Source organism: Mesocricetus auratus, unplaced genomic scaffold, assembly GCF_017639785.1.
Source record: "Mesocricetus auratus isolate SY011 unplaced genomic scaffold, BCM_Maur_2.0 Super-Scaffold_100042, whole genome shotgun sequence".
Taxonomy (NCBI): Eukaryota; Metazoa; Chordata; class Mammalia; order Rodentia; family Cricetidae; genus Mesocricetus; species Mesocricetus auratus.
The window spans coordinates 8,005,636-8,029,814 of record NW_024429219.1 but is presented as its reverse complement, the minus strand read 5'-3'; the positions used below and the strand labels follow the sequence as shown (position 1 = coordinate 8,029,814).

General features: G+C 54.1%; 1 protein-coding gene across 3 annotated transcripts in view; it reads right to left on the bottom strand.

The window, feature by feature from the left end:
- Positions 1–3,221, bottom strand: part of Disp3 (dispatched RND transporter family member 3) — a 53,440-nt gene extending 50,219 nt beyond the window's left edge. Inside the window, exon 1 of one of the 3 annotated variants that reach the window (XM_040734996.1) lies at positions 3,129–3,221. The gene's annotated coding sequence lies outside the window, so the exon portion shown is untranslated. Of the gene's footprint in view, positions 1–426; positions 804–3,128 lie in introns of those variants that run through there. The other 2 variants (XM_040734997.1, XM_005079331.4) reach the window with 2 other exon arrangements.
- Between the last annotated feature and the right edge of the window lie 20,958 nt (positions 3,222–24,179).

Below are 24,179 nucleotides of genomic sequence, written 5' to 3'. Positions count from 1 at the left end.
TGAAGCCTGGAGGACAGAGGATTGGGGATGGCTTCAGGTTGACGCTCAACTTTTATGGACCCAGACAGACATCTCTACTGGGACAAGCAGGGGTACGGAGGTCGGGACCCAGCCTGACTCTGGATGTGAAACTCGCTCTGGCAGACCGAAGCTGCAGCGGCTCCCTAGAGCCTTGATGCGAGGTTGGGATTTGGCCTCGTAAGCGCGGGGACAAGCTCTGAGATCTGAACTCTGTCTTCATCAGCCGGCTTTCCTGGGACGCCGAGGCCCTTGCCCGGGGTGGCCTGAGAACGGGAGAACTTTCCGCACTCCCCTCCCTTCTGGCCCCCAGCATAGACACCGGCGCGGTGGGGCGCATTAACCCCTTTCCCTCCTCGGAGTCGCTCATCCCCAGCCCCGATGGCGCCCAGCGGCAGTCCCACTCACCTCGCTGGCCGAGCTGAGCTAGGCTGAAACACGGGTGCCGCAGGGAATAGGGGGCTTCAGCCACCCCGCCGAGAAAATATGTCCCTTGTGCGGAGTCTCAGGGGGGAAGGTCCTCGGAGCCGCAGGATGCCAGCGTCACCCCCAGCTCCGCTCCCGGGCGTGCAGACCGTGAGCAGGTCAGTGACAACTGCGTCCCCAGCGCGCAGCCGGAGCACTCGGCGCCGCCGCCTTTTATCTGCCGCCCGCCTTTGTTTGGGTCCCGGTTCCTACCACGGGGTGCGGGGGTGTCCCGGGCAGGCTCTGGAGTCGCGCCGCGCCACGGCCTCTGGAGCCTCCAGTCTCAGCGCCTGCGGACTCTGCGTCACCGTCCGGTGAGGGCTTGCGATCCGCCGCGCGCTGCTGTCTCCCGATCCCGCCGCCAGGCGCCGCCCTGGCTGCCGCTCCCCCTGTGGGAACCGCGTGGTGGTACAGCCAGGCTCCCGGCGCTGGCGAGCAAGGGCTGCGCATAGCGCAGCGACCCCTGGGGGTCAGTCCCAGTCTCTGCAAATGGCCCTAACCATGCCCCCTACCGGCCCCCGAGGTCTCTCCCAGGCGTGCGCTCCTGCCACATCTGCCCAATTTTGGCACCTCACCAGTCTCCTGGACACTCGAGGGCATCCCCGGATGCCCTCCGGAGGTGGCTGCCAAGCCCAGGCGCCTGGCACCATTCCTTCCTCCCTCCTCTATTCACCTCTCTGGCAGCAGAGCCCAGAGCCCTGCCAGTCCCTGGAACCCGGCACTGGTCCAGTAGAGGCACAAGGTCTGCCTGACATCCTCTGTCGAATGGGTGCCCAAAGAGGAAGGAGCCCAGGAATCAAGACTAAACCCCCCACCCCGCGCCTCCGCTTAGTTTCTCCTTTTCAGTGCTCCAAAAGGCATTGGCCTTGATGTCACCCAACGAGAGGCAAGGGAGCCCTCCAAAGGACCTGGTTCTAGCCTCCGGCTGCAGGAGGGATGTCACTCAGGTGATTATGATGCAAAATCAGAATGTGAACTTCTGGAGAACCAGGAAGATAGAAATAAGTGAGCTGAAATCTTTGCCGTTAGGAAATCTCCATTTTATGTAAAAAGAATGCAGGAGCATCATGAAATAAAAATGTCAAAAGTCCCACACCTGGCTCTACGTTGTGTAACCCAGGCCCCCATCCGTATTTTTGGAAGAGGAAACCTACGGGCCTGGGCATGAGTTAACAGGTGCTTGCTGCCAACCCAGGGAAAACCCGCCCCAGTGAGCTGTCCTCTGACCGCCACTCATGCACCGTGGCACACATGCACACCCCTCCAAACACACTATAAATAATACGTAAATACGAGTTTCCATTTAAAAAGAGACAACCTGGGAGTTATTTGAACCCCTCTGACTTTGGCGTTCTCCAGTGAAGTCCTGCCATCCCTCACTGGCAGCATCTGTTCAGCTTTCCTGGATACGGTCACCTGCTGGATGCCAGGGGGATGCATGGGCATTTATGATTCTGGGTACCCCAGAGCTCATATGCACCAAAGCAAATGACCAGAGCCAATGTCCCTGCCCTGGCTTTTGCCTCCCCCCCCCACCCGTGCTCAGGAAGGATTTTCAGGGGACCCATGGTCCAGCCACCAAATCTATCAGAAGAGCTGCAGTGAATTCACACCACCCTGAAGACGTTAGGATTAGGGACAGTTCCTGGAAGGAAGGTTGTCCAAGACAGACAGACAGAGAGAGAGAGAGAGACAGAGAGAGAGAGAGACAGAGAGAGAGAGAGACAGAGAGAGAGAGAGACAGAGAGAGAGAGAGAGACAGAGAGAGAGAGAGAGACAGAGAGAGAGAGAGACAGAGAACAGGCCTAAAATGGAGGGTGTGTATATTGTTTTATGGAGGCCAAATGTGATACTCTAGGTGGAACAGCCCAGCACTGCCTTGAAAACATCCCAGAGGGAGGCAGAGAAAGAGGAGCCATGGGGAAGGGTGGGAGGAAGGAGAACGTGGAAATACTTGTTTCTAAGGGAGTAACGGGCAGCACAAAGTGTGTTCCCAAGCCCAGCTGAGAGCAGAGGCTTGCCCTCCTGGGCGAATGGCTCCTTTCTTTTTAGCTCGTTTTGAGCCTGCTTCTAGGAGCCTCCTTAAAGTTCTCCAAAGCCCCTGTGCTGCTCCCAGCAGTCTGACAGAACACAGGCCACCCCATTTTTGCCTCCAGGGTGCTGTGCCTCCCACGAGCCCACACTCGTGGCTATGACCTCCATTCTCCCAGGCCCTGATGACACATTCCCTGCTTTCATTGGGGTCCTTTCTCCCCTCTCTGGTGCTCCAGGCAATCTCCAGAGGGCCAGGGCTCATCCATGCTCTCTCTCTCTCTCTCTCTCTCTCTCTCTCTCTCTCTCTCTCTCTCTCTGTGTGTGTGTGTGTGTGTGTGTGTGTGTTGCAGGAGTGATACTGAGAAATCCTGAAAGGATATGATTTTCCCAGGCCATCAGCAGGGTTTTAAAAATGCAAATGGAACCAGGCCTTTGAAATATGTCTGCTGAAAAGGGGGAGCCTGTGGTGGCAGTGGAAGAGACACACGTGTGGAGAGCTGCGAGAACCCTGCTCCAGAGCTCTGAGCTCTGCCTCCCTCTCCCTGGTTGCCCTGCCTAGATGGGATCATTGTCCCACCTCAGGCACCTCCCTGAACCCCACCACCCCTTACCTTCAGGAGCTTCCCAGGGATGACTCCGGTGGCCCCATGATGGACCCAGCTGTGAGGCAGCAGAGAATGCAAGTCCCCATGGTCCCCCCTCTCAGTCTCGGAATTCCAATGTTTCCTGGGTCTGATTTAAATGCCTCTCGGTGCCCAGAAGCTGCTTCCCTTACTCTGTCTCCCCGACTAACTGAAAAGCCTTCTTTTGAAAGGGACAGGAGCCATAAAGAGTCACTTTGTCCTCGGTCCCAACTCCTTTACTGCCCCTTCTGTCTGGTCTCCAGCTATTCGAAAGCAGGGCCTGCCAGCTAAGCCTTTCAGTCAGCTGTCTTAGGGGAGCTATTTTCCCGTTCCACTCCCTACGAGCTGCTGTGTGACCTTGGGAAAGTCACTTCCCCTGGTTGAGGTCCCACCCACCCCCCTCCATTTATAAAATAGAGACAGTGGCAGTACCTGCCTCTTGGCTATCAAGGTTTACCAGACAAGAGCATCTCTATGGAAAAGCAGCACTTGGCACATTTGCGTGGCATGGGTTAAGATTTGGGTAAATGTCAGTGTTGCCTTCATACTCCTGGTACCCACTAAACAAGAGCCAGGACGCCAGCTCCTCCTGTTTCTTTGCTCCACTGGTGAGGAAGATTGTGCACAAACCCAGTTATTTCACCAGATGGCTGAGCAGCTGAGGGTTAAGCACATGGGGAGGGGTTGGGAGTGTCCCAGCATGGTGGAAGGGAATAAATACTTTTTGAAATAGTTCCCTTTTTAATCTTCCAACACTTTGACTTTGGGGAAAGATGGTATGTGTGTGTGTGTGTGTGCCCGCACACACATTATAGTGACTGTGTGAACTTGAGTGAGTCAGCTCACTTCACCGACACTCAGTTTACTCATCTGCAAAATGGGTCTAAGGAGGACCTCCACTGCTCCTCCACTTGCAGTGAGTTTTATGGCAGATGGGAACTCGTTTCTAGGCAACCATTCAATAGTCACTTACATAGAGTTTAATTCAATGCAGTCACAAAGATAAATGATAGAACGATCGGTTGTGTTTCAGCAATTGTCGGATTGGTTGGGAAAAGCTTGGTATGCATGCCCAGGTTCACTTCGAGTAAACTGTCCTCTTGAGGTCACATAACGAGCTGGTGAGTGAACTTGGGTTGATGTCCAGGCCTTCTAGGGCCAGGTCTGTAGTTCCTCTGAGATACTTCTTTTCTTCTGTCCAGCCCCCTCTTCCCTGGAGCCCCATTAGGGAGTCTGAGCTTACAGAATTCCCACAAGGAGAGAATAGATGATCATTTAGGGGAGGTTTGGGGGAGGGCAACAGAGACAGCTCTGGGCTGGGGTGACGGCAGATGGGTAGCACCCTTCTCCCTCCCCCAGCATTCTGCAAGCAGCCCGGCCTACCATTCCTTTCCCAGCCTCACTTGCCTCCTCCAAGGAAGCAGGCAGCCTGCGCCAGAGTGAACACAATCCAAGTTATTAATTGCCTGCAACAATTAGCCCCAGCGCCTGGGCCTGCAGACACCCAGGCTCTGAAAGAGGGAGCCAATTACAGCTTCATCAGTATTCACACTGCCGCATCATCGTCTCCTGACAAGAGGCCCCGCCCCCACCCATGTTTCTAGGGACCTTTGCTCTAACCCCCAACATCTTCAGAAGACCCAATGTTGCTGAAGCCTTTGAGAGTGAATGTCACCAACGGCCAGACCCAGAGGGACATTTTATGTAATGGAGTCATTGCACTGGGAGAGGAGACAAGGACTGTGCTTCAGTGGCTTCAGCCAGGATGGTCGCATCATAGGGGAAGCATTAGAGTCTCCGGGTTGTGGGTGTAAGTAGATTCCTTGCTGCTCTTGTTGCCAGAATGGCTCTGAAGGGGGAGGTAAGAGACACTCCCTAAAAGTTCTAGGGTTTTCCCTCATGTGTGTTTACATGTATGTGCATGGGTGTGCGCACTTGTGCAGGCTATACACCCACGTTGGTTGGGGGTCTTCCTCTCTTCTCCCTATCTCACTTTCTGAGATGCACCCTCTCGCTGGATCTGGAGCTCACTGAGTCAGCTAGACTGGCTGGCCAGCAAGCTCCTGGGCTCCTCCCATCTCTTCTCCAGCACTGGGATTACAGGGCATGTGCTGCCACTCGCGGTTCAGCCCATGGGCACCCAAACTCAGTCCCTCGGGATCGCACAGCAAGTGCTTTGCTAACGGAACCCATGTCCCCTGACCAAGTTCTAGTCTCAGTTCCAGTCCTGTCGCACACCTGTTTGCGGCCTGGTAGGAGTCGCTTCTCATCTCTTGGCTTGAGTCCTTACTTGCTCCCTTCCTCATGAGGGAAGACTTGGGAAGGGGCTAAGCAGAGCTCACAGTGAGCAGCACGCAGTGAGCTGGGAATCAAGACGGTGCTTCTGTTCTGCCTGGGAAAACATAAAAGATCTGAAAGAGAGACCATGGCCCCAGGGAAGAGGGGGGTATGGGGATGAGGCAGTCAGAAGATGCAGGTGCTGGCCCCAGATTCACTGTGGCTGGCTCCTTGGCCTTCACAGCCTTTTGTTCCTTGTTTCTCTGTTCATGCTTGCCCGGTGAGGACACCAAAACTGATGTGCTCAGAGGTGCCCTGGTGGGATTTCTCAAGAAAGCGTGGGAGGTGCAACGGACGTGCGCTGGGTACACAGCATCAGAGGACTAGGAGACCCCTGATTTTCAAGGGACAAATGGCAGGGGGCAGCGAAGTGAGGAGAAATGGCCCGGAGAACACGAGACTAAGCACACCACTTACTCGGTCAAAGGCATGCACCTGTGTTCTCTACAACAGCAAAAGAAACAGCGTGCTTTTTGAAATCAAGTTAGGAAATAAAAATTATTTCCCAGTACAGAAAACTCCCGAGAGACTGTGTGGGAATCCACCACAGACAGAGCCTAGCCCCGGGTGTTTCAGCACCACGGACAGTAACTAGTGCTTGCCTTGGTCGGGTGAGGACTTCATGCCTCTTTGTCCAAACCTTGGAGGTGATAGGAGGCTTGGAGCTAGTGGCGTTGAGCAGGGCTCAGGTTCAAGTGTAAGTTTGTGTTTCCTGGCTTTCCAGTGCTCGGCGAGGCTGCCCGGACCTTGAGAGGGCAGAGGTCTTACTCACGGCCTGTCTTTCTGCTCCTCCAGGGATACTCAAGGCTCAACATAAAACTTCAGCCTGGCTCCCTATCCTGCTCTTTGTCTGTGTAGTCTCAGCTTCCTGGTACAAGTTGGCCAGCATCTTGTACTCCACCCAGCTCTGCTGGCCCACTGGCGCCAGGAGACGGGCCAGCTTTAAAACTCTGGCCACCAGGACCCAGCTAGAGCTCTGCAGTGACAGCAAGAAAGAGCTTTCTTGGCATCTCCCCAGTCAGGAATCCATGTGGCTCTGATGGGCTGCCCTCCCCCAGTGCCAGCTTCCACTCCTGCACATCTTGTGTATGCAGGGTGGAGAGCGCTCTATTACAAAGACACGGTGGTAGAGCACTAAGCTGGCTAGTGGACAAATCTGAATTTTATCGGGTCATATGCCCACTAGGCAACAAGAAGACTGCCAACCATAACTGTCATGATCCTAACCAATGGCTGCCATGGATTGGGTGGCAGGCCCTGTATACATATGCCTTCACCCAAGCCCCGCCCTCCCAGGAAGTGAGCCTTCTTGTTAATCTATTTTCAGAGGAGAAGTAACTAGTGGCTTCAGACCACCAAGCAGTTAAAGCCTGGGGTCAAATTCAGGGCATTTGATTCTGTAGCCCAGGTCCATTTTGACATTCTCCCCACTTTACAGATATGAAGACTGAGGGTCAGACTCATGATCGCAGGGATGATAGATGTTGCAGCAGGTTTGAACTGAGGTCTGCCATGGTCACCTCTATCCCCCCCCATGGTGTCTACATGTTTGGCACCCTGTCCTTCTGCTCTGGTCTGCTCAGGTCTCAGCCGAGGTCTTGAACACACAGCTACTGTAACATCTCTGCATATTCTTAGGGAAGTCAATGCCAGGAGAGTTAGTGGGTCTAAGTCAAAGTTCACATTCAACTTGGTTGAACTTGAGGTTGTCTGAGTCGAGTACACCCTGCCTCAAGGAAACCGGAGGGACCAGCCCCAAGGAGGGAAAGTCACACCTCATCTTGACGAGATCAGACGAGATCGGGCGTGTTCAGGGTGGTATGGCAGTGGACTACACCTCGTCTTTCTAGGACAAGATCCTGGGGCAGGACTAGTGGCTGCAGACACGCTATAGCCCTGGCTTCCTCTGGCACAGGTCGCCAGGTCACCTAACCTCTTCCAGCAAACAGCAAGACTGAGTCCCCAGGCAGGGGATCCCATGACCGAGGGTACTCCCCAGCATTGCTGTCCTTTTGACCACCTCTCTTCAGTTTCCTTCCTGTCATCTCCAGTTCCTCATTCCGCAGCTGGGCACGTGGGGGGGGGGCAGCTGCTCTTGTTGGCAACCCGAGGCACATCTGGCAGATGTGTCAGCAGGATGCGGAAGGAATGTGTGAGTAGCCTTAATGTGTACGTGGGGGAGCAGCCTTGGGCAGAGCTGTGCCTGGAGAGTCAACGTGACGGCCTCCCCTCCCCCTCCTTCTCTCCTCCCCCCTCTTCCCCTTTCTCCTTTTTCTTCTCTTCCCATACTCCCGCACTCCCTGACCTCATCCGTACCCCTTCCTTTTATACTGGTCCCCGTAGCTCACCACCATCTTCCTTCGTCTTCCCATGACAGCGGGAGGACAGTTACCTCCCTTCTACACACAGGAAAATGTAGAAGTGAAGATCTGCAAGGCACAGCGAGTCCAAGCCCCGCCCCTGGGGCCCTGCTCTCCCAAGCACCGAGGGAGCAGCTCAGGCCTGCAGGATAGGAAGGCCAGAGCTGGCGGGAGGGAGGATGTGATTCTGTTGAAGCTCTGAGCTGATCTCATCACCCAGCCTAGACTGTGAGTCTCTGAGCCCCAGCTTAAACCCCCACCCTGCCCCGGGGCATGGGGTCAGCCCAGGGTCAATGAAATTTATCAGATGCAAAACCAGAGAAAAGGAAGGAAAGAGTCAGGGAAAAAAACTGCAACCAGGCTATTCCACAGGGACCCTGGCACAGAGGATTTCTCCCCCTGGAGATTCTGTGACTGTTGTTTCTACACTGGACGTAACGCTTGGTACTAAGTGGACTTAGTGCTTTGACATCTGCTTTGCTGGCTGGAGGATGTGGGTATATCACCTTGCGTCTCTGAACTCACCTTCCAGTTACCTCATGAAGGGGCTGTAGCTGGGCATAGCAGCCATGCCTATGATGCCAGCACTCACGAGGCTAAGGCAGGAGGATCTAAGTTCCAGGCCAGCTTGGACTATGTACTGAGATAATGTCTTTCAGACAACAAAAGTGCAGCCAAGTGGTGGTGGCGCACACTTTAATCCCAGCACTTGGGAGGCAGAGGCAGGCGAATCTCTGTGTGTTTGAGGCCAGCATGGTCTACAGAGCGAGTTCCAGGACATACTCCAAAGCTACACAGAGAAACCTTGTCTCAAAAAAACACACACACACACACCAACAACAATAACAAACATGCCAGGTGGTGGTGCACGACTTTAATCCCAGCACTCAGGAGGCAGAGGCAAGTGAGTTCGAGGACAGCCTGGTCTACAGAGTGAGCTCCAGGACAGCCAGGGCTACACAGAGAAACCCTGTCTCGAAAACACCATAATAAATAAATACAACAAACATCCAAATGGTTGCTAAAGTCAGGTGAGATTGCTGCGCTGTACGTTTGGTGCATGACAGATCCTACAACGTTGATGCTACCTCACAGACAGCTGCTTGTTCTCCGTGTTTGATAACGGTTTAGATAACAAGGCCACAGCAAGCAGATCTCGAGACAGAGGCTGCCCATATGATCTCACAGTTGGTGTGTAGGTTCAGCCCACAAGCCCTGGAGTCAGATAATTTGGGTTCAAGCCTCAGACTGGCAAGTCACTGGGTGACTTCCGGCAAGTCACTGAACGGTTCTGTGAATTGATTTTCCCATCTGTAAAGGAGGTTCAGAGTGGTGCCTGGGCTGAGTCTATGCAGAGGAAGCAAGGAGTGTGGGAGGTAGAAGCCAGAGGAGTAACTGTTGGCTAGCATCATATTTAATCTCTTCAACAATCCCAGAAGGTTTCATAGAAGAGGTAACACAGCCAGATATGGGACCTGTAATCTCGGGACTGGGGTAGCAGAGGTGGGAAGGTCTGAGGTTCAAGGTCAGCCATGACTGCATAGCAAGTTTCAGGCCAGCCTGGACTACAAATTCAACCTTGTCTCAAATTACATGATCACCATCACCAACAAAACCAAAAGAGTTAATGATGAGACTGATCCACTAGTTCAACGTCACACAGCAAATAAATGGTCTAACTACTGGAATGCAGGATTTGAACCCACTTCTGATTGGTTCCCAGGCTCGTGCCTTATACACAGCAACCACACACCTGGAAATATGCGCAGGCTGGGTTCCAGGGGCTCCTCTAGGGCTGACAGCGCTTTGCTTCAGTGACTCCCAGGAGCTCTCCTTCACACCCGGCCGCCTGCTCATCCAGCCACCCTGCCTTAGCTGGCGGCTCGCCCTTCCCACTGTGTCATTCCTTTAAGCTACACTCCTTCCTACTTAGCTATAGCAGCTCCCTAGGGCCCTCCCACCTGTCAAGCCTGCTTACCTCGCAGGTCCCAGGGGTCCTTCAGAACCCTGAGCCCAGGCCTTGCTCTGGATCTGGGCCTAGTTCAAGGAGCTGGGAGAGCCAGGAGAACTCCCTTCCCCCTATCCCCTGATAGTGGGCGGGTCCATGTTCCAGGAGCTCCAGGACCCCCACTGTGTGGCCCTCCAGGTTCCTGCTTTCCTCCACAGCCTCCCTCTAGCCCTATAACCTGCTGGTCTTCTGTAGCCTCTGCCAGGCCCATCCTAATACACACTGACCAGGCTCCTGTGTGCCCCAGCCAGGCTCACATTCCTGTCCCCACCTCAAATGCCCTCCTCCTTCCTCACTGTCAGCAGACTCATCCATCCCTGGGCCAGCTCATCTTGTCATCGGAGAAACCGCCCCCATCCTCCCCACACCTTTTCTCTCCAGAGTGCCACCCCACCCCCTCCTGGCTCCCAGAACAAACTCACACGTCTATTTCTGCACTTATCCCAGCCTGACTTGCCTGTTCTATATGGAGGTTGTTGACTAAGCGTGAGGGCTCCTAAATCTCTGCAGGGGGCCACTTCCCAGGCAAGGGCTCCAGCAAGGTTGAGGGGGTCCCACTATCCAGGCAAGACTCCAGCATGGCTGAGGGGGTCCCACTATCCAGGCAAGGGCTCCAGCAAGGTTGAAGGGGACCTTGGGCAGCAGATCCAGGAGCTATGGGTCTATGTGGCTCCCAAAGTCCCAGACACTCCTCCCCTAATTTCAGAGATGAGACAATGGACACTTCTTTGAAGGTATGACTGTCCTGTGATCGAGTGGCCTTTGTGGGATCCTGGAGATCCTGGCCTCTATTGCCTCATCCTACAAGGTCCTTAAATTCTGGTGCAGAGCTGGGCTGGGGACATCAGAGTCTCCAGTTCTCACTGAAATGTCAGTGACATAGTAGCACTGTGTTGAGTCACCTGAGTCATTGGACAAGAGGTCCTGTTTGGCTCACAGACGGAAGACTGGTTGGGAGCTCTGCTGTGGGCCATGAGCGAGGCTACCTCTGCTCAGGGGGTTCTGGAAGGGTCCAAGGCTACTCTGTGATCCTTTTCCTGCTAAGCTAGGAAAAACCAACAGGCCAATTGTGACCCATGAATATGCCCCAGTCTAGGGGCTGGAGAGATGACTCAGAGGCTGAGAGCACCCGCCTCTGCTATTGCTGAAGACTTCTAAAGTTAAGTTCCCAGTGACCTAGCAGCTCACAACCACCTGCAACTCCAGCTCCGCCCAAGGGGAGGTAGACTGCACCCAGCTGTGGCCTTGACAAGGGTGTAAATGTCAAATATCACTTCAGGAGACCCAAGAATTGAATCCTGTAACGCAATCTCTTACTCTGTGTCTATGCCTCTCTCCACTTGCAGACGAACTGATAACTAGATGTTTCCCCAAAGCCACTGGACAAGTTCCCCATTTTCCCCCTTAGAGCTATTGACTACAGAGTCTTTGGCTCATTCTCACATTCCCTGTTGGAAACTAAGCCGGGCTGGCTGCAAATCAGCAGAGAAGAGCCATGGAGAGAATGCCCTGACCTACGCCGTGCGACATCGAGGGAGGGCACAGGGGTGCCGGGCTGGCTCAGTTCTGAAAAGGCAGGGAGCTGTAACCAGGTGCCTTGGTAAAGGCACTGACTTTTGGCACCGTCTGCCGTCCAAATTTGGTGAGTTTTGAGGACCTATCAGAGAACCTTTGAGCTGGGCTGACAAGGTGGCTTTGCAGGTAAAGGCTTTGCTGCCAAGTTCAAAGATCTGAGTTCGATTTCTGGGACCCACGTGGTGAAAGAAAGAACTGACCCTCACAAGTTGTCCTATGACCTCTTCATGTGCACTGTGCACACACACACACACACACACAGAGTAAATCTGAAAGTTAAAAAAAGCTTTGCGTGATGTTTTCATAGTATCATTGTTCAGCTGGCCTGAGAAACTGTGTGGGGATTTTATTTTTACCTTCCTATATCTGTTTACCCTCTGTTTAAAAAACATTTATTTTTATTTTTAGCTGTGTGCTTGCGTATGTTTCTGTGTGGGTTTGTATACACGAGTCCAGGTGCCCAGGGAAGCCAGAGAAGCTGAATCCCCTGGAACTTGAGTGGTAGGCAGTTGTGACTCTTCAGATGTGGGTTCTGGGAATTGAACCAGGTCCTCTGGAAGAACGGCAAGTGCTCTTAACCACTGAGCCATCCTGCCAGCCCCATGCCCCTCCACTTTTGATAGCAGATGGCTGCCACCCTTTGGCTTGATTTCTAAATCACCTTTTCCCTTCCAGCCATTTGATTTGGATGGACAAGCATTGGGGAGTCAGGGTAAGCAAATCAGAGTAGTCCACCATCCCCTTGACTGCTGTGTTTGGTTCATGGCCATGATGGCCTGGTGGCAAATCCAGTTCAGCCATCAGTCTTAAGGTTTCTTCACTTTGCTTGGCAAGAGACCCTCATTTGTCCAAAGGGTCGTGGGTTTCTCCTTACTGGTGGCTATTTCACCATAGCATCGGTTCTAAGAATAAAGGCATCATGAACTGGGGGGGGGCAGGGATGCCGTCTGAGGTGCTGGATCAAGCTATGCCTGGAGTCTGATCTACTTGTGAGCTTCTCTCTGGCCAGGCAAAGCAGGGGTTTTGTCACTTATAACAGAAAGAGTCTGATTAAATAGACTTGAAATCCCGTTTGTCGTGTTACCTTTCCCTGGGGAGACATGAACAAATGTCAGTTCACTCCAGATACAGCACCAACGACAGACCAGAGAAACGATTCCACCCAAGTCTAGGTTGGTGAACCACTGAATTTATTTGACTTACTTATTATAGGAGCTTGGGTAAGGGGTTACATATGAAATTGTGGGCAATTCCAAATCAGCCACATCTCCAAAAAGTCTCACCCCAGCCATTTCCCCATAGCTGCATGGTTGGAGGGCCTCCATCTTGTCGTGGGTCTTCCACAGGAAGTCTCAGCTGCTCTGAGTAAGATGGTAGTGTCTGCCATCCCTGGAGGACAGCAGTCCACAAACCGCACACAAATTTGAACACCCAGAGCGAGCAAGAGCACTTAGATCCATAATTTTGGTGTGGCCCAGAGATGAAGCCCATAGTGATTAAACCTATCGTGGTTGGGGAGACGTGGGAAGAGCTTTAGCTGTGGGCGTGGAGAACAGTCCTGTCTCTCCAGCTGGTTAGAATTATCCAGGCATATTCAGAAAACATTGCTGGCTGGATTCCCTTACCCTCAAGGTTCTGACTCAGCTGCTGGGCTGCAACCTGGGCATTGGGAGCTCTGAAAGTCTAACAGGTGCTTCTCATGAGAAGCTTAGGCTGAAATTCACAGCTTGAACTTTACGGGGTACGCTGCTAAATGTGTGTGTGTGTGTGTGTGTGTGTGTGTGTGTGTGTGTGTGTGTGTGTGTCTACATGAATCTGTATGGTCCACATGTGTGCAGATACAGTGGAAGCGATTAGTGTCAGATCCCCAAAGTCACTCAGTGAACGTGCTGGGAATTGAACCCAGGTCCTCTGGAAGAGCAACAAGTGCCCCTAACCACTGAGCCATCCCACCAGCTCCTACTTATCCTCCATCAGCTTCAGTTTCCTTGTGTGTAAAATAAGAGAAGGGTTGGGACCACCTCAGAGTTGCCTTGCTGTTCTGTGGTACACATAGCTAATCCATCGTAGAACCCTGGGTTTCTCCTAGAACTTTCCCAGCACCCTCCACCCCAGGAAAAGCAGACATCTGGAGTGGAGTGGATGCTTCGGGCTGGGATTGATCTCCGAGGTCAGGTGCAGGCTTTGGACACTATGCTTTGTCCCCCACCCTCCTTCTCCTCTTCCTTTTGCCCGAAGGAATGGAGAAGCTGATGCATCTGTGGGGCGCAGGCCATGACCCCCATCCACACACTTCAGATCTCTCACGTTGGCAGAGGCTGACCCCTGCCTACTGGGATTTTCCTCAGTCCTCCTCTAGAGTGAGCTGCAGCCTTCAAGGGCTAGCTCAAAGGCTAGTTCCGCAGGGAGCTGGCCCGATGCCTGCAGACAGGGACCACCCAGCAGCTTCCTGCCTGCGCTGTGCACCGGCACCGTGATCTGGGGAACGTCAGGCTCTGAGCAAGGACTGGGACCAATGCTTAAGACAGGCAGAACGGGCTGGACAGTGGCGGCCCACGCCTTTAGTCCCAGCATTCGGGAGGCAGCAGCAGGCATATCTCTGTGAGTTCGAAGCCAGCCTGGAGGTCAGTCTGGTTTACAGAGCAAATGCCAGGACAGGCTCCAAAGCTACCCAGAGAAACCCTGTCTTGAAAAACAAACCAACAGTAGGCAGAATGATTTGAATGGCTGGATGGACATCTGGTCATGGTACCTCTCACACTTGATTGGCGGTTGGCCAAACTCCCCCCCATCAACCCTCCATCCGAGTTCTGTGCTGACCACTGGTATGGACTAGAAGTACAGCGTCTGGAGGCTGCCAGGGTGCTCTGCACAACCTGGTGGTCTTGTCCTTACCAAGGATGGAGACAGTGAGAAGGAGAGGGGGCCAGGAAGCCGCAGCAGACAGACCCACGGCCATCGACAGGGAGCTGACAAGCAGGAGAGTGATTCATTGACTGCAGCCGGACGATGAGCCCCGAGGGTGGGGCAGTCTGTAAGTGAGGCTGAGGCCAAGGACAGAGAGGGTGCCTCTATTCTCCCCGTCATACCCCGTCCACTGTGCTCAGTCCAGCCAGACGCCACGGCGCCTTACGGAGGCACAAATCCTGCTCCCAAGGGAGTGGAGAAGGAGAAAGACACATCTGTGTTGAAGCCGGGGGACACACTCAGTCCTGTGTGAGGAAACCATACACTTGCCACTCACCGTGCGATTGTTGAGTGACAGAAGTGTATTCCAGATACCTACTATGTGCATGTCCCCAGAGAATACGTATGGGGCACCTACTGTGTGCAGGCCCCCATGGGTTCCATATTGGTCCCCAAGAACAGAGAATGAGGATGCAGGCCAGTGTGCACCGAGCCCGGGTGAGACCTTCACGTCATGGAAACCTTCCCCAGGTCTCTCAGAAGCGTGACTCTATTCCCTGGCCTCCCTCCACCCCGGGGACCCACTTCCTCCTGTGCCAAGACCCAGTTCCTAGGGCGGGCCTGTCTCCGTGCAGAGCCTGGCTCCTGCCTTGGCTTGCCCTCTGCTTAAAACCATGGCAGAATGTTCAGGCAGTGCTGACGCTCTGCAGGTACACCTCCCATAGCAGAGATGCTGCTGCCCAGCGGCATTCTCTTTCCTCACGCCGTAGAGAGGGCTGCCACTCATCTTATAGTTCCGGAAACTACCGTTCTAAGAAGCCTATGGGTCCCACCTGAAGTGGTATAGCCAGCCAGTTCAGAAAGCTGGATGAGTGAGACCTGAAGCCCAGCTGTCCTAAGGGACACTGGGCGAGTGACCCAGATTATCTTTGAGTTCCTGGTCAGGCTGGTCCCCAGAGACCACCTGATGGCCGTTCTGCCAATCATAGCAGAGCCTTGATTCCAAGTGGACCTCCTTTTCCACGAACCTGCCCCCCCACCCCCAGATGTCTGCCCAGGAGCCCAGCAAGCCTGGGGGTGTCAATTCCCAAGTGGTGACACGTGAAGACATTTCTGAGTGAGAGACTGACAGTCTTGGGGGGGACGCCGGGCTTCCCCCTCCCTCTGGGCTCCTGCAGGCTGCACTTACCCACCAGGCTCTCCCGCCCACAAGTAGCTACTGAACAGCTTGCCTGGAAAGGAGAATTCCTGGATTATGGAGCCATGATTCTAAATGGCTTTTTATCTGTGTTTTCTTTCATTTCTTAGACGAAATTGTTCAAATTTAAGCGAGCGAGTTAAATGCAGAGGAGATAAAAACTGTGCACATCACCGCATGGGGGATGATATTGGACACCTTGGGAGGAGGAGAAGGGAGACATAATGGCCACCACTGCCTGCTGGCTTTCTGGAATTACTCCCTGTTTGCCCAGCATGGCCTCCTTCTCTTCCTCCCCGTCATACACACAGGAAGAAGAGAGCCCAGAGAGTTCAAGTAACTGGACCAAGGTTGCACAGCCACTATGTAGCCGTGTTACAGTTGAAGTCAGGTGCTCTGCCTCCAAGGTCATATCCCTGGCCGTGATAAGTTGAATCGCTGCCCACTGTGAGCCTCACTGAAAGGCTGTCCCACAATGATGTCCCTCATCACATGGCTGGTGAGCCATAGGACCAGGGTTGGAACCCAGGCTCTGCCCTCTGAGGGAATGGCCCTGACAGAATCCCACAGGGAGAAGCAGGGGACTTGTCCTTATCTACCATACACCTGGGCCCCTGGCAGCCACAGCATGGACACTCTAGCTCAGTTGTTCTCAACCTTCCTAACGCTGCAAGTCTTTAATACAGTCCCTCATGTGTGGTGACCCCCAACTGTAAACTTATTTCACTGCTACTTCATAACTAATTTTGCTACTGTTATGAATCGTGATGTAAGTATCTGCTATGCAGGACAGCTGATATGCAACCCACAAAGGGGTCATGACTCACTGGTTGAGAACCACTGCAGGAGTCTTTGGACCCTGGGTACCAGCTCCCAGAGGCCAGGAAGGTGCTGTCCCTCATGCTCAACTGCACGGCCAGCCCTTTAATGGATTATTCACGGTCATCAGACCCGTATCCCAAGCTCCATTCCGCATCTGGAAGAGGGGATGAGCACCAGTGCCTGCTCACAGGCTTTTTGGAGATTTGTGAAGCCTCAGAACAGTGCCCGCCAGCAGGATGTGGGAACTGCTCAGTAAACGCTGGCTTTCCCTTCATACATTCTCAGTGAGCGCTGTTGTGTCTGTGCTGGAGACAAAGACCCAGGTCCCAGTCACTCCAGCTGCAAGTTCGTGGCCTGGGGGGAGTGGGAGGGGTCATACTGAGGAGTGGCTGGTGATGGAATCCTAGATAAGCACCGGGAACCCGCAAACTTAGCCTGGAGTCAGTGAGGACTCGGAGAAGAGACAGTTAAGTTTAATCCCGATGGTGGAGGGGTCTTTTACCTCCTGGACAGCCACGTAGGACAGGTGAACAGGGGTCCCAGGCCAGGCATTTGGAGGAAGGAACAGCATTCAATGACTCAGGAAGGACAAACTGCCCCCTTAGGGGGGCTGTGAGTTCCCAGGGTGGCCAGACATGAGCTATGTCCTAGGCGGTAAGCAGAGATTGTACATTGGGCTGTCAGGAGTCCTGGGAAGTGTTGGAGCCTAAGATACACACCCTAAGCCACCATGCAGAGATAAGTTGGTAGGGCTTTATTCCTAGTGATAGGAGATGGAGATAGGAGGATCCCTGGGGCTCATTGGCCAGTCAGTGTAACCTAGTAAGTGAGCTCTAGATTCAGCGAGAGACCCTGTCTCAAAAAATAAGGTGTACAAACCAGGTGTGGTGGCGCACACCTTTAATCCCAGCACTTGGGAAGCAGAGGCAGGCGGATCTCAGTGAGTTCCAGGCCAGTCTGGTCTACAGAGTGAGTTCCGGGACAGCCTGGGCTACACAGTGAAACCCTGTCTCCGGGGGGTAAAAAAATAAAGGTGTACAATGATTAAGGAGGACCTCTCATCTCCCCCCACTAACCCCCCATACATACATGTGCCCCGAAAGAGAGAGAGAGAGAGAGAGAGAGAGAGAGAGAGAGAGAGAGAGAGAGAGAGAGAGAGAGAGAGAGAGAGAGAGCACCTAGCCCCTAGTGCCTATGAATGGGATAGTCATTGTTTGGAATAGAATTGTCACAGATGTAATCAGTGAAAAGGAGGGCATGCCACCATAGGGTGGCCCTTAGCCTAGTGTGATCCTTAGAAGAGTCGAGAGAGCCAGGAGGGTCAGACTTGGTGAAGACCAGGACATACAGGGGTGAAGGCTGTTCAAGGGACAAGACAGAGACCCGGAGGAGCACCGGGATTGACTGCCCCCCAACTAGAAGCTAGAAGGGCCCAGAAAGGGGCTCCCTTCAGACTGCAAGGCCCTGTGACAGCTGGGCTTGGACTTCCAGACACCAGGAGCGGGAAGCGACTCCTCTTGTCTGAACCACGCGTTTGTGGGATTTTGCACCACTGCCCTGACAAGCCTGCTTCAGAGCCGGCTGATGCCAGTGTTCATCGGAGGGTGACCCAGAAGGCTCTCACCATAGTTGCTCTCTGAGGCTTCCGTGACGCCTCGCACTCTGTGTCACCTCACGGACCTGGCGCCAGGCCGCCTGCCTGGGCTGACCAAATCCCTCCTACCTGGGTACCATTTCCTGTGGGGCCCAGATTCTTGGGTTCACCTTAGGGCCATAGCTTTAGCAGTGGCCCCGGGTTCACGGCTGAGAAATACAGCTGGCCTTGGGCGGTGACAGGGCCAGCCGGGTTGGCATGAATCGTGTTTATTGAAAACAGGAAACAAAGGGAAGAAGAGAAGAAAGCCCAGGAAGGGGAGGCGGCAGGCGGAGGTACAGCGTGTGCCGCGGGGGCAGCCTGAGAAAAGACCCATTCATTTCCTGACGCTTGCTCCAGGACACCGCAGACCAGCACGCCCGCGAGGTTTATCTGCTTGCTCCAGCTGTAGCGTTCACTGTGCGCCAGAAGCTTGGGTGCTTCGGGGATTTGCCAGCCCAGGAGGGGACAGGGAGGCCCCCAGAACAGCTTCCGGCCCATCTTTTGGCCAGCAGAGGCCTGGCTTTCAGCGCTGTCCAAGGGTGAAATTGCGTTACATTCTGCCTGGTAATGAGGTGTTGCAGGTCTCGGCCCCCAGCCAGGAGAAGCATCGCTGACCACCAGGCCTGGCCCAGCCACCCTCCAGCCAGGGCAGGACTGGCCACCAGAGCCAGGGACGAGGGCAGGTGCAGGTATTTGAGGTAGGGACAGGGAAATGCAGAGACAAAGGGTCATCACGGGGAGATGAAGGGAGGGGACCTCTCTGAGAACCACCCAGCCCTGAACACCTCATACTCAGCGCCCTGTACTCAGTACTCATATGCAGCACCTAGGACCCGGTACTTAATACACAGTACCTCATATGCAGCACTTAGGACCTGGTACTTAGTATGCAGTACCTCATATGCAACACCTAGGACCCAATACTTAGTACTCAGTACCTCATATGCAGCACCTTGTACCCAGTACTTAGTACTCAGTACCTCATGTGCAGCACCTAGGACCCGGTACTTAGTATGCAGTACCTCATGTGCAGCATCTTGTACCCAGTACTTAGTACTCAGTACCTCATGTGCAGCACCTAGGACCCAGTACTTAGTATTCAGTACCTCATATGCAGCACCTTATACCCAGTACTTAGTACTCAGTACCTCATGTGCAGCACCTAGGACCCGGTACTTAGTATGCAGTACCTCATATGCAGCACCTAGGACCCAGTACTTAGTATGCAGTACCTCATGTGCAGCACCTTGTACCCAGTACTTAGTACTCAGTACCTCATGTGCAGCACCTTGTACCCAGTACTTAGTACGGAGTACCTCATATGCAACACCTAGGACCCAGTACTTAGTACTCAGTACCTCATATGCAACACCTAGGACCCAGTACTTAGTATTCAGTACCTCATATGCAGCACCTTGTACCCAGTACTTAGTACTCAGTACCTCATGTGCAGCACCTAGGACCCAGTACTTAGTACTCAGTACCTCATATACAGCACCTAGGACCCAGTACTTAGTACTCAGTACCTCATGTGCAGCACCTAGGACCCAGTACTTAGTACACAGTACCTCATGTGCAGCACCTAGGACCCAGCACTTCATAGCTAGTACCCGGAAGTTTGCTCAGTTGTACTGCTTCACACAGCAGGTCTCTGGTCCCCTGAGGCTGCCACAGTAAGTCAGCAGGAGCAGGAGCGAGACACTGTCACCTTCTGTGGCTGCCAGTCCTAAGTCCAGGTGTTGACAGGGTCACACCTCTTTGAGGCTCTAGGGCTGATCTATTCCACACATCTCTTCTCCCTCGGTGTCCCCGGGCTGACACAGTCCCTGGGCGGTCACTCCAATTTCTGTCTCGAGCTCCATACAGTGCTCTCTCTATACGTCTGTGTTTGGGCCCAAATTTCCATCCTTTGATGGCAGCAGATTAAGACCACGCTAATCCTGTATGACATCATCTAAGCCCCATTTCCACACCCAGGTCCGTTGCCAGTATTAAGGATTCCGGACACTTAAAATCCAACCCCCAACCAACAACTGATTGACTGACACTGATTGACAGGCTGCTGATTGACACTGATTGACAGGCCGCTGATTGACACTGATTGACATGCTGCTGCTGCCCATCCTGCACTCTGTGAGGAGCTATCTGTGACTTTTCCTACCATGGTTACACCAGAGAGATGAGGTAGGTACTGTCAAACCCATCCTACTGATAAGAGAATTGAGGCTTAGAAAGAACACACACACACACACACACACACACACACACACAGTGTGCACACTCTAGCTACAGGGGGAATAAGGGTCAGTGGTATATCTCCTGTGCACCACACACGAGGCCCTGTTTTCTACCCACAGTTACACAAATGAAACAGAGACCTGTGGCTAATGTGGGATGAGTTTAGGCGTTAATTCAATAAGATGCAACATAGTCATGCGGTGGGCGGAGCATCATAGCAAGATGTGGGAGTGTGGAGTAGTGAGAGCATTTGGGACGAAACTGGGGTCCAAAGAGGCCTCCTGGAGGAGGAGATATGATCAAAGAGGGGAGGGCAGGCTCGGGGTCGGTGGCCAGAGTTAGGTGTGGCAGGCTGAGGCGTGGCCTTGCTGGAGGAAGTGTGTCACTGGGGGCGGGGTTTGAAGTTTCAAAGCCATGCACCATTCCCAGTGCGCTCTCTCTGGTTGGTGCCTGCTGTTGGAGATGTGAGCCCTCAGTTTGGCCCTACGGTCACCATGCTTCTACTCTGCCATCGTGGACTCTAACGCTCTGGAAGCACAGCCCCTTCCTTCCATAAGTCTCCTTAGTGGTGGTGTTTCATCACAGCAACAGAAGGCAACCAATACACAGGTCCTCATCGTTGGTGCGTCTGCCTCTCCTTTCCCACGAAGGGCTCATGATCCAGTCCCTCAGATCTGATCCCGAGCCATCTTGGCCATTCTTCCAGAAGGCCCTAGAAGGACTATAGCAGGGACAGGAGCCGACTCTGACACTTCTCAACTATGTATCCTTGGGCCCCATTTTCACCTCTCTGGGGCACCTCCTGCAGTGGTGACAACTAAAGATCAGATAAGGTGACCACATGGAAGGTAATCTGAAGACTAAAAGCCGTGGGGAACTGCCATCCATAACAGGTGACATCCAGTGTAAAGCAGGCTCTTTGCGCCACTACACCACCCGTCTGCCATTCTTTAAACACACATGCTCCTTCGTACCTCTAGACCTCTGCAGAGGCCTTGCCCCACCCCTGGAGCACCCACCCCTGGAGCACCCACCCCTGGAGCACCCCCCTGGAGTACCCACCCCTGGAGCACTCACCCCTGGAGCACCCACCCCTGGAGCACTCACCCCTGGAGCACTCACCCCTGGAGCACCCACCCCTGGAGCACCCCCCTGGAGTACCCACCCCTGGAGCACCCACCCCTGGAGTACCCACCCCTGGAGCACCCACCCCTGGAGCACCCACCCCTGGAGCACCCCCCTGGAGCACTCACCCCTGGAGCACCCCCCTGGAGCACTCACCCCTGGAGCACCCACCCCTGGAGCACTCACCCCTGGAGCACTCACCCCTGGAGCACCACCCCTGGAGCACTCACCCCTGGAGCACCCACCCCTGGAGCACCCCCTGGAGTACCCACCCCTGGAGCACCCACCCCTGGAGCACTCACCCCTGGAGCGCCCCCCTGGAGCGCCCCCCTGGAGCACTCACCCCTGGAGCACCCCCCTGGAGCACTCACCCCTGGAGCACCCACCCCTGGAGCACTCACCCCTGGAGCACCCACCCCTGGAGCACTCACCCCTGGAGCACTCACCCCAATCACTGTGCAAGCTCAATGACCCAACACGCTGGGGCTGTCCTGGTGCTGTGAATTTCATCTCTAGACTTCAATTTCCACAACACAGGGAATGCACGCGGCCTCCTCCGTGAGGCTGCTGTGAGAATTAAATAAGGTGATGGGATGTGCCTAAGAGCCGAGCACCATAGCGCACTCTTATCAGAGGAGGTGGAATGGCTACTGCTTGGGTGTCTGCGAGGGCATCGGTGGCTCCCACAGCCCCACAGACAGGGAGTGGAGGAGGGAGGGAGGGACATGGGAGGAGAGGTGAGGTATAGGAGCTAATTACAGAAGCCAGAGCCTAGAGTGGCCCCTGGGGCTCCTTGACTCCCGAGAGTCCCTGCTACCTGGGAGTCCCTGCCTCCCAAGGACACCCAGCGTTTAATGTCCCAACTCCAACCCCAGTCTGACCTGCCCCAGCTCATCTGGCCATTTCCAGGGACTCTATTTAGGTTGTCCTTGGGACTCATCTTGGTCATGTCTTTCTTATATGAGGGCTTTGACTCCTTCCTCTTCTCACCGACTTCTTAGACCTGTGCTCCTATGAGGCAACCCTGAACTCTGTTTCTGACCTCGGAGCACAACAAAGGTTTGGCTACTTCTCCAAGAATCAGCGAATGATATGAATCCACAAATGACTGCAAGGGAGACCAGTCCCTGTAGCCCTGACACCAGATCCCTGTCTCCTGCCCAGCTGCTCCTGCCTCTGCTTTCTGCCCAGTGTGACAGTCTATCTCCATACAGAGGAAGGAGCCCTGGCATTGGGAAGGACCCCCTGACTGCATCGCCATCACCTGCAGTAAGCACTGCCCCAGAACGCCAGCTCCACTGGGCATCCAATACCTGGCACTCTGCCGTCTGTGCCTGCTCTCCTGTAGCCTCAGGGAGTTTGTTACTGGAGAGGAGACACGAGTGGTCACAGAGAGAGGTAGTTCAGCTCTTGGACTCGGGGAACGGGGCGCAGCTTCTCCCACCCCTGGCACTACCCTGGACACACGTGTCTTCTCCTGCTGGACACCCCCACCCTGATATTTAAGGAAATTAAGGTCAGGTCTGGCTGCTAAATATTTGTCTAAGCGGAACAGAAAATGGTGCCAAAGAAGACCTTCAATTTTATGAGCAAATAAATCGTCTGCAGGAGATGAGCTGGGGAGAGGGAGGCGGCAGGGCCTCAATTATTTAGAGCAGAAAGTGCCTCCTGAAGTCTGGGGGGGCTGTGCAGGTCCCCCTGTTTGAAAGCACTCTCTTCCTCCTCTGCTTCGCTGTGCCGGCTGAGACTGGTCACTTGCAGGCCCTTGCCTTCCTCCCTTGGGTCCCTGGCAGGTAGTTCCAGGTTTTCCTTCCTGGATGGCTGCATCTTCTCATCCCCAGGGTAACCGAGCAGAGGAGCGTGGCCTCCGTGTTTCACTGGACCTGCCCCTGCCTCCCAGCAGCAGTCGCCACCTGCGCAAGCTCAGCCTCCCATCTGTACGACGGGATGCCCTGACGCAGCTTCTTGGGGTTGCTGCGGGCACGAAGAAGGGGACCCTTGCCAGTGTGCGATCCACAGTGAGGTCTCCAAAAGGTGTCCACATTCTAGCCCCCCAGAGCCCGGGGATATCATACTTTATGTCGCAAGGGGGAGAGGTGGAACCAAGGCTGCAAATGGGATTAAGGTTGCCGGTCAATTAGCCTTCAGATAGCAGAGGATCTGGGTGGGTAAGGAACGGGGAGGAGGAGGAGAGTTTGTACTTCAACAGCCTTGCTGACTTTGAACTTGGTAGGGGCCATGAGCCAAGGAATACAAGTGGCTTCTAGAGGCTGGAACGGGCAGAGAAAAGGGCCCTTCCTTAGAGCCATCAGGAGCACACAGGTCTAACCCATGCTTTGGTGTCAACCCAGCAAGACCCATTTGGGACTACTGACGCCCCCCCCAGCTGCCCAACAATGCTTTGCACTATTGATTCATTTTATTTGGGGTTGGATGCTTGTGTTCGGGAGTTAGCGCTCACCTTCCACCGTGTAACGGAGACAGAGTCTGTCTCCTCGTTCCTCCTGCTGTGCTGCACACCCCCAGGCGAGCTGGCATGGAGCTTCCAGGCTGTTGTCCTGGGTCTGACCCCCATCTCAGCAGGAGTGCTTGAACTACAATGCTGCTGTAGCTGACTTGTTATATGGGTTCTCAGGTTTGACTGATGTCTTTAGTCTTCCCCCGCCAGCTGGTGCTTTTATCTCCTGATCCATCTTCTTGGCCAAAGGTATTAGTGTTTGGAGACAAGGTCTCCTGTATCTCTGCTAGTGTCAAAATTGCTATGCAGCTGAGGCTAGCCCCAAACTCCTGCTCCTCCTTCTGTCTCGTGAGTGCTGGGATTAAAGTGGCATGC